Genomic DNA, 7,830 nt, shown 5'->3' with positions numbered 1-7,830 from the left:
AGCCATCTCACTAGGCGTATGTACAGTTAGGCCTACCAATTAGCTGTAACAAGGGGCAGCTTGTACTATTGCAATCACTTCAAGCCTAGTTGAGTCTGCAGGTGTTTATGCCAAGTTTCTTGCATATAATCCACAGTAAGGCTTATCCTGGATTTCTAATACTGCAGGTGTTCTGCTGCATAATACGGGTAAAAGTCGACCAGGATCTGATGAGCTGTCACTGTCATTTCCCTGCTAACTTAAACTGTACGGTGAAAAGCTCGCTGTGTTTCTTTAGAGACAAATATTCCCACCGTGGCATCAATGCCTCGTGTTGATCAGGGATGGCGCAAAGTTCACCTATGATCGTTTCCACTGCACTGTAAACTTGTCACCCTGAGATCGAGACCCTTTTTATTATCCAGGTACTAGCGACTGAGTCAGTTGGACCTGGGGATCGGGCACGGGAAGGGTCCAAACTCCCTGAAGAAGCAATTGCAATGACACAGCTGCATTCACTGCTATTAAATTACTCTTTAGAATCCTTGCCGGATCATACATGTTCACATTTGCATTTATTTATAAATCTGATAAATTTGGCTTTAACCAAGGGTAAAGTTTTTACTTTACACCGAAATAAAACGCACAGTTATATCATGTCTAGGCACCAAGATGCAGGAAGTAGTGGGCTTACTTTTGGCACAAAAGCCATCTTGCCAATAAATAAATAAATGTACGGCATTGCACATCAATAATGTGTAATAATTGTATCTTGCACACACCAAGGAGGTCATCCTCTTAAATATGACTTGGGTGCCACTGCTATCTCACTTTTATTTTCAATGTACCCTGCATTGACCACGGTATAACGTGTACAAGCAGTGAATGGGCAGATGGCTCTCTGGTACAAATTGGATCAATATTGTAAGACTCCCTGTGGTGTGGGGCGTGGTGTTTTACCAAGACCAAGTGCTCCATGGTACCTTCAGCTTTGTGTTTGAGTGCCATGCATCTTGAGCAATAAATGCCTACATGAGTAAATACACAGTATTGCATTGACATGCTGAGCTATACTGGTCAACATACAGTTTGAACAATTCCCTATTTTTAGACATATTTGTAAAAGCAGACTACTGTATGTTAGCATACTTTTCATTGAAGAGTTTTGTCATTATTTTTTTGTCCTGTAAAACTGACACCAGGAATTCTGGTGCAATCCACTAACATTCTAACTGCAACATACCCAAGGGCTGTTACAATTACAACACCATACTCTTACAACCAAGCCACTAACAATTGCAAACATGTTGGCTCTCTTTCCATTCATCATTAGAAAAATTACACTTTGTCAGTATTTGACTTTTGATGGAATTTGCATCAGGATAATTTATATTTTACAAATAATGAATGTTTCAGTTCGTGCAATGGTAAGAATAATTCCATTCCGTGACAGATGAAAAGTTCCATTCCACTATTGAAATTATTCTTACCATTGCACTCACAAAACATTCATTATATTTGTATACTATAATTACTGGCACTGTATAATCAGTGCTTTTCAACAGAAATTAAAACCAATAGCAAAAGCTATCTTGAAAAGGCCAATAGTATCATTTGCAATTACAGAAATGTAAATAAAATGGCTGACTTTTCAGCTCAAGTGTCATGTATCATTTTAATAAAGATCATGCACACAATTTGTGCTTTTATTTAAACAGGTTATTTCAAAGGCAGATTTTGAGTACTTGCAAATGATCCTGTCAAGCCATGTTACTTCCAACCTACATGAGGCCAATGAGGCCTTTACTTTTTAAAAGATATGCCAGGCCTGTACAGAGCATTTTCAAATGAGTGTCATGTATCGTTTCTATCAGAGAGTGTTCATATCAAGTAGCAAAGACTATTCATAAGATAGAATTTGCATCAATATTAGGTTTTGTCCTTCATCGACGAACAAACACTGTATACTCAGTGTGTTCAACCTGAGTGAAAGTCAGCAAAAGCACTCGGGTGGGAATCGAACCCACAACCTTCTGCTTTGTGAGCAGAGACGTCTTACCACTCGACCACCAAGCACGTGAGGTTGTTTAACTTTCACTCGGGTGTAACACACCGAGTAGACAGTGGTTATATGTCGGCGAAGGGCAAAACCTAATTATTGAAATTGTAAAGACTTAAATTGTGAAAGCAAAATGTATGCCAAATATAAATCACACAACAAAAATATGATTTAGCTAAATAACACTTTTCAAAGGTACATGTATTAGCACCCATCTCTGGTGCAGGCCTGCATATTTTATTTTAACTTTTAGTCACTGTAGCGCCCAAAACTGCCCTGCCTGTTACTCACTGTAGCACCAAAATGCCCTAGCACTCTTAGGGTACATTCGAGTACAATGTACATGTAGCTCACCCGGATCGATGTCTCAGGTTAACCCCTTGCTGTTCAATTCGCTCCAATGTCTCGAGTCAGCCACCACAGAAACTGCTCAAGGACCAAACTCAGTGGTGGAAACAGGTCCCATGCATACAAGTGTTGTTCATTTCAAGAAACGAACAAATTCTGCGGCTAGACAGTGAAAAATGTCGAGCGGACCCAAAAATCAACTTATTTCAAGCAAAAGGGTAATTATTTATTTAGTTAATTTCAACTTTAGAGGCTGTAATTCCAGCCCAACATTTTACTTTTGCAACTCTCTAAAAAGCAGTAAATCTCAAACTTAACACCCAGTCTGAAATGGGCATTTTGTACGGACATCACGTGAGGATCGTGATGGCCCACGGTTGAATGTTTGATTAGTCTGGCTGTCATAGCTAACGTCTCCCTTTACAGAGTCGATCCCAGTGAGCTACTTAAAGGCACCCTATGATTATTTTTTTCAGTGAATAAATACACTGTAATAAAATACAGACCAAGATGCTAATGGGTTAATTATATTGAATGACAGATATAAAAATCATCAGTTAAAAAAAAGATTGCTCAGCCATTCGGAAGAACATAAATTGCAATTGGTCTCAAATTAAAGCTGATGGTCAAGTGCATTACACACTACCAAAGCTTATATCATCATAGTTCCTTGATTGTTTATTTAAGCACAGTTTTGTAACTGATGCATTTTTTTATGCACACCCTGTGTAACAGCTATTTAAAGTGCTTTTGGGCAGCCAGGAGAGAGTAGGATTCTCAACGGAAAGAAAATGGCGTATATCGCATTTTGGAAATACACTCTTCATATGTTCATACATGTACACCACACAACAAACATTTCATATTACAGCTTTAGCTAGAAAAATATTCTCACTAATAGGAAATTAGATCTTCATCATTCAATCCTAACTATGAGGTGTTTTACGTGAAAAATAGGGAGGGGGACTTCCACAAATGACTTCTTTTATCAAGTGATACTAACTTTTCTTTCATTTTGTTTTTAAGTTGTGCACCATGTTACACAATTGTTAAAAACCCGATTAAAAACTCTTTTCTTTTTACATTCTTGCAATGGTTGACATGTACATAGAACTCTCTGAGAAGTTGCAGTTGTATAAAAGAGAAGAGATATAAGCCACAGAAAATCACTATCTGATAATGCTTGTCCAGTAACTTTACAGAAAACGTTGTTGCTGACCAAGATTTGGTCAGTGACGGATGACATAGTTTGGTTTGAATTAGCATTTTAAAGAGATTTTACACTTCAGATCAAACGTTTGTTTGAAAGTGATATTTATGGGAGTATGCACTCTGTATGCCTAACAGCAACAGTGACACCTTCCCTTGAATATGGCCACATTTGGTCATTTTGTCAGGCAACACAACCTACATAATGACACACTAGCAGGGCAAATTCATCAAGGCAACAGAAAGGGACACAGGGGAAAAAAGTGGCCTGAGTGAATCAAAGAGGACCAAGCTCTCGGTGAAAGATTGATTCAAACAGGAAAGAGGTACAAGCATATAAGGGCAGCCAACCTCCAGACTGGACAAAGTGCTGGGTGGAAAGGTACATAGTTTACGATGGAAAAAATATCATGTTTTTACTGTTTACATGCCAACTTAGTTGGCAGGAAAATGAACGAACATAGATATTGACTAGATGCCTATTGTGATTTGCAATGTTTCAAAGTCACGACAAGTAATCCACAGGACCAAGACAATTAATCCACAGGACAAAAACAACTTTACATGAGGGCATTCAAAAGTAGAGGCCAACAAGCACTGTGTTATTCAGATAAGTTTTCACCATGGGAATTACACATTTTTCTTTTGAGATATTTTCTTTTAAGAATGATTAAAAAGTATGGCACAGTCTTACCTAGCAACTGCAATTGGGACGAGCTCGTGTTTCCATGACTCCTGGTCTCCATTCTGTGCATCATCAGTGACAGGAGATGCTAATGAGACGAGAGAAGCTTGGGCTATCCTTGAGGGCTGGATGACTCCTGACTCCTTGGCTATGGAGATGCTCCTCACAGAGTACAGTCAATCATTACTGCTCCTCCAGTGAAGGTAAATGAAGCAGGTCTATTGTCCCTGGGCCCAGCACAGGAGTAAGATGCCATGGGTATAGAAGACCGTAGGCTTGCTAAAGTGGGGACACATTGCTATGGGTGCCGAGTCCTTGGGTATAGGTGACCCATCGGACTGTCCAGTGAGGATGGGCTAAAACATGTCACCACCAGGATGTCGATATCTTACTGGTGGCTCAGCCATAGGAACCAGTGTCAGCTTGCTGCCAATAGATCCTTGCTGGTGCCAGGTTGGGCAGTTTATCACTATCCCATGTTTGCCAAGGGATCTTTATTCACCGAGTCCCGTAGGTGATGTCTTGCACTTCACCACATTCGCAGCAGATTCTCCAAGTCTGCACTTCAGGTCCTGCTTGTCCTTGTGGGATTGTAAAAGGCTGTGAATACTGATTAGTGTGCCCTTGTAAAATAATATAGCAAACCACCAAACAACTGGCCAGTGGTAAGGTGGTCTTCCAACTGACATTCAATTTGGCGTTTGGCACTATGCTGAAGTTTCATTGGAGTCAACATTGATTTGAATTTGTTGACTCTCAAGCAATTTGATCGTCAGAGAAAGCAAATCCCAACTTAAGTGTCCTACATGTATATTAAGACCTGTTCTGTATACCAATACTCTAATATAGTAAAATGCCATTTTTAATATATTTTCAAAGAGTATGGTGGCATATTGATCTCATTTAATCAATGCTCGCAGTAGCGTTAATCCTTCATCATTACCTTCAGTATTATTCCCATGCAATATTCACATGCAACTAAACTTTCAAAGTTAAGCTGATGAGTATAAAGTATTGACTCAGACATATTCAAGTTGACTATGAAAGGACAATAAATATTACCATATTATGCTATGAATTATCAATAACATATATGCGTACGAGTAATAACTTGAGTACTATATTATTCAAACATTTCCAGAGTTTTCTAATTTAAAAGAATAATTTCACATTTTACTGGTATTTTCAATGGTTTTTGATAGTCGGTAATTGAAGAAAGTAAAATATTTATGGTTAGAAAGTTGGCACATGATCCATATGTGAGAAGAATTAGATTACCATTTTTATTTGTCAAGGTAGGTCTATATCGTGTTTAAATGAAATAATCAGAGAACAGTTTCCAAATTATATTTTGATGAAACACTGAGGCACACAGAGTATGGTGGCATTAATGTTAAATCTATTTTTGCAGTAACATACCCCCCCCCCTTCATTGCCAAAGGAATTATTCCAACGAAATTTTTCACATCCATTTTTGTTATTTGCAAAGTTAAGCTGGTGAGTATACAGTATACATGTAGATTCCGACATATTAGAGTTGACAACTATAAAGCATGTGAAGTGCTGCTATGAAGCGCGTCACCTTTTCAGTTTGGTAGCGCACGATCATTGAGGGCGTACTTGTGGGAAAAAGAGGCGTTGCGCATTAGTCTGTTGCTAGCCAGGGAACAGAGTGCTGCATAGACTCAAATCGGGGTAATAGCACACCAGGCCCGTCATTTTTAATCCTTGTTCTGTTCTTTCAGTATATTTTACTTTTTTAAGAATGTGGTGATTTTGTGATGTGAACATGTTTTTTTTTTCTTGTTTTGTTTTGTATTATAGTGCAATATTGTGGCACATGTATCTTCATGCATAATTCTTATAATTTACTATTTCACTGTATTGATGTCCTTTATATTATTATATTGTTATTGTAACATGTGTGTGTCACTATTTATAGCTATAGCTTCCTATGGTTGTGAGTCCAAGGGCAGACTAGCGTAGAGTGGATGCCTTTGAGATCTGGGCATACAGACGCGTTCTCCGAGTGTCGTGGATGGAGAGGAGGACCAACCGCTGGGTATTGGATACCACAGGGAGTGAGTTGATGCTGAGACAACAGATGGCTGTGCGGAAGATGCATTTCTTTGGCCACGTCATGCGCCGCGAAGGAATCGACAAAGAAATAATCCAGGGATTGGTCTATGGGACGTCATCCAACAACATCATGGAACCAACGACATAAAGCAGTGGACCAGACAGGGACTTGCAGCAGCATCAAGATCAGCAGTGGATCAAGATTGTTGGCGTAGACTAGTAATGGCCACTGAGCGCAAATTGCGCCATCGGACTGAAGAGAGAGGGAGGTACTTGACCGTGATTCATTCATGTGGTATCCCCCATTCAACATGTGGCATCCCCCCTTCGGCCACTACGTTCACTGTTTAACCAAGAAGAATCGTGATTTCATATGGGACGAGTAGTGTGACAGCTCTTTCAACACCCTCAAGACAGGATTGCAGGAGGTCACTATCCTGGGTTACTCTCAACTGGAGGGCCAATACATACTCGATCAGATGCCAGCAGGGATGGGATCAGTCAGTTCTCTCGCAAATTTAGGAAGGGAAAGAAAGAGTTATCATCTATGCAAGTCTGGCATTGTCCGAACCAGGTGCCTACCTATGTTGCCCAATACCTACATGTTCCACAACCCTAACCCTGGAAGCATCTGCATCTGAGGCCTTTACTTTTAAAAGATATGCCAGGCCTGTACAGAGGATTTTCAAATGAGTGTCATGTATCGTTTCTATCGGGGAGTGTTCATATCAAGTAGCAAAGACTATTCATAAGATAGAATTTGCATCAATATTAGGTTTTGTCCTTCATCGACGTACAAACACTGTATACTCAGTGTGTTCAACCTGAGTGAAAGTCAGCAAAAGCACTCGGGTGGGAATCGAACCCACAACCTTCTGCTTTGTTGAGCAGACGTCTTACCACTCGACCACCAAGCACGTGAGGTTGTTTAACTTTTACTCGGGTGTAACACACCGAGTAGACAGTGGTTATATGTCGGTGAAGGGCAAAACCTAATTATTGCAAATTGTAAAGACTTAAATTGTGGAAGCAAAGTGTCTGCAAGATATAAATCACACAACAAAAATATGATTTAGCTAAATAACACTTTTCAACGGTACATGTATTAGTACCCGTCTCTGGTGCAGGCCTGCAATGGTGATTCATTCATGTGGTATCCCCCATTCAACTACTATAGTGGCATGGTGGCAACGTTGGAAACATTTCCATGCACTTTTCAGCTCATAAAAGGACTGGTCACAACAAACCGCCGACTTTGAGTGCTACATTTGGACTTCCGACCCGGTGCATCATTCACAAACAGGTGAACAGCTAGCCAGCTGATACTACAGCTGCGTAATAACACTAACTTTCAGTTTTTACCAACAAGAGTGTCCTTACCCTTCCAATCACCATTGCCAGTTCACATCGAGCACCAAAACAATGGTGTTTGGACAAGAATGAAACTGTCAACTCCTTCGACATCTGGAAA

General features: G+C 39.9%; 1 non-coding gene across 1 annotated transcript; it reads right to left on the bottom strand.

Moving 5' to 3' along the window:
* Positions 1 to 1,980: 1,980 nt before the first annotated feature.
* Trnac-aca lies at positions 1,981 to 2,054 on the bottom strand. Its single transcript has one exon. It is a non-coding gene; the product is annotated as a tRNA-Cys (tRNA).
* Between the last annotated feature and the right edge of the window lie 5,776 nt (positions 2,055 to 7,830).

Source organism: Patiria miniata, unplaced genomic scaffold, assembly GCF_015706575.1.
Source record: "Patiria miniata isolate m_02_andy unplaced genomic scaffold, ASM1570657v1 HiC_scaffold_6, whole genome shotgun sequence".
NCBI lineage: Eukaryota > Metazoa > Echinodermata > Asteroidea > Valvatida > Asterinidae > Patiria > Patiria miniata.
The sequence above is the reverse complement of the archived record's forward strand: the minus strand, read 5'-3'. Positions and strand labels throughout refer to the sequence as shown.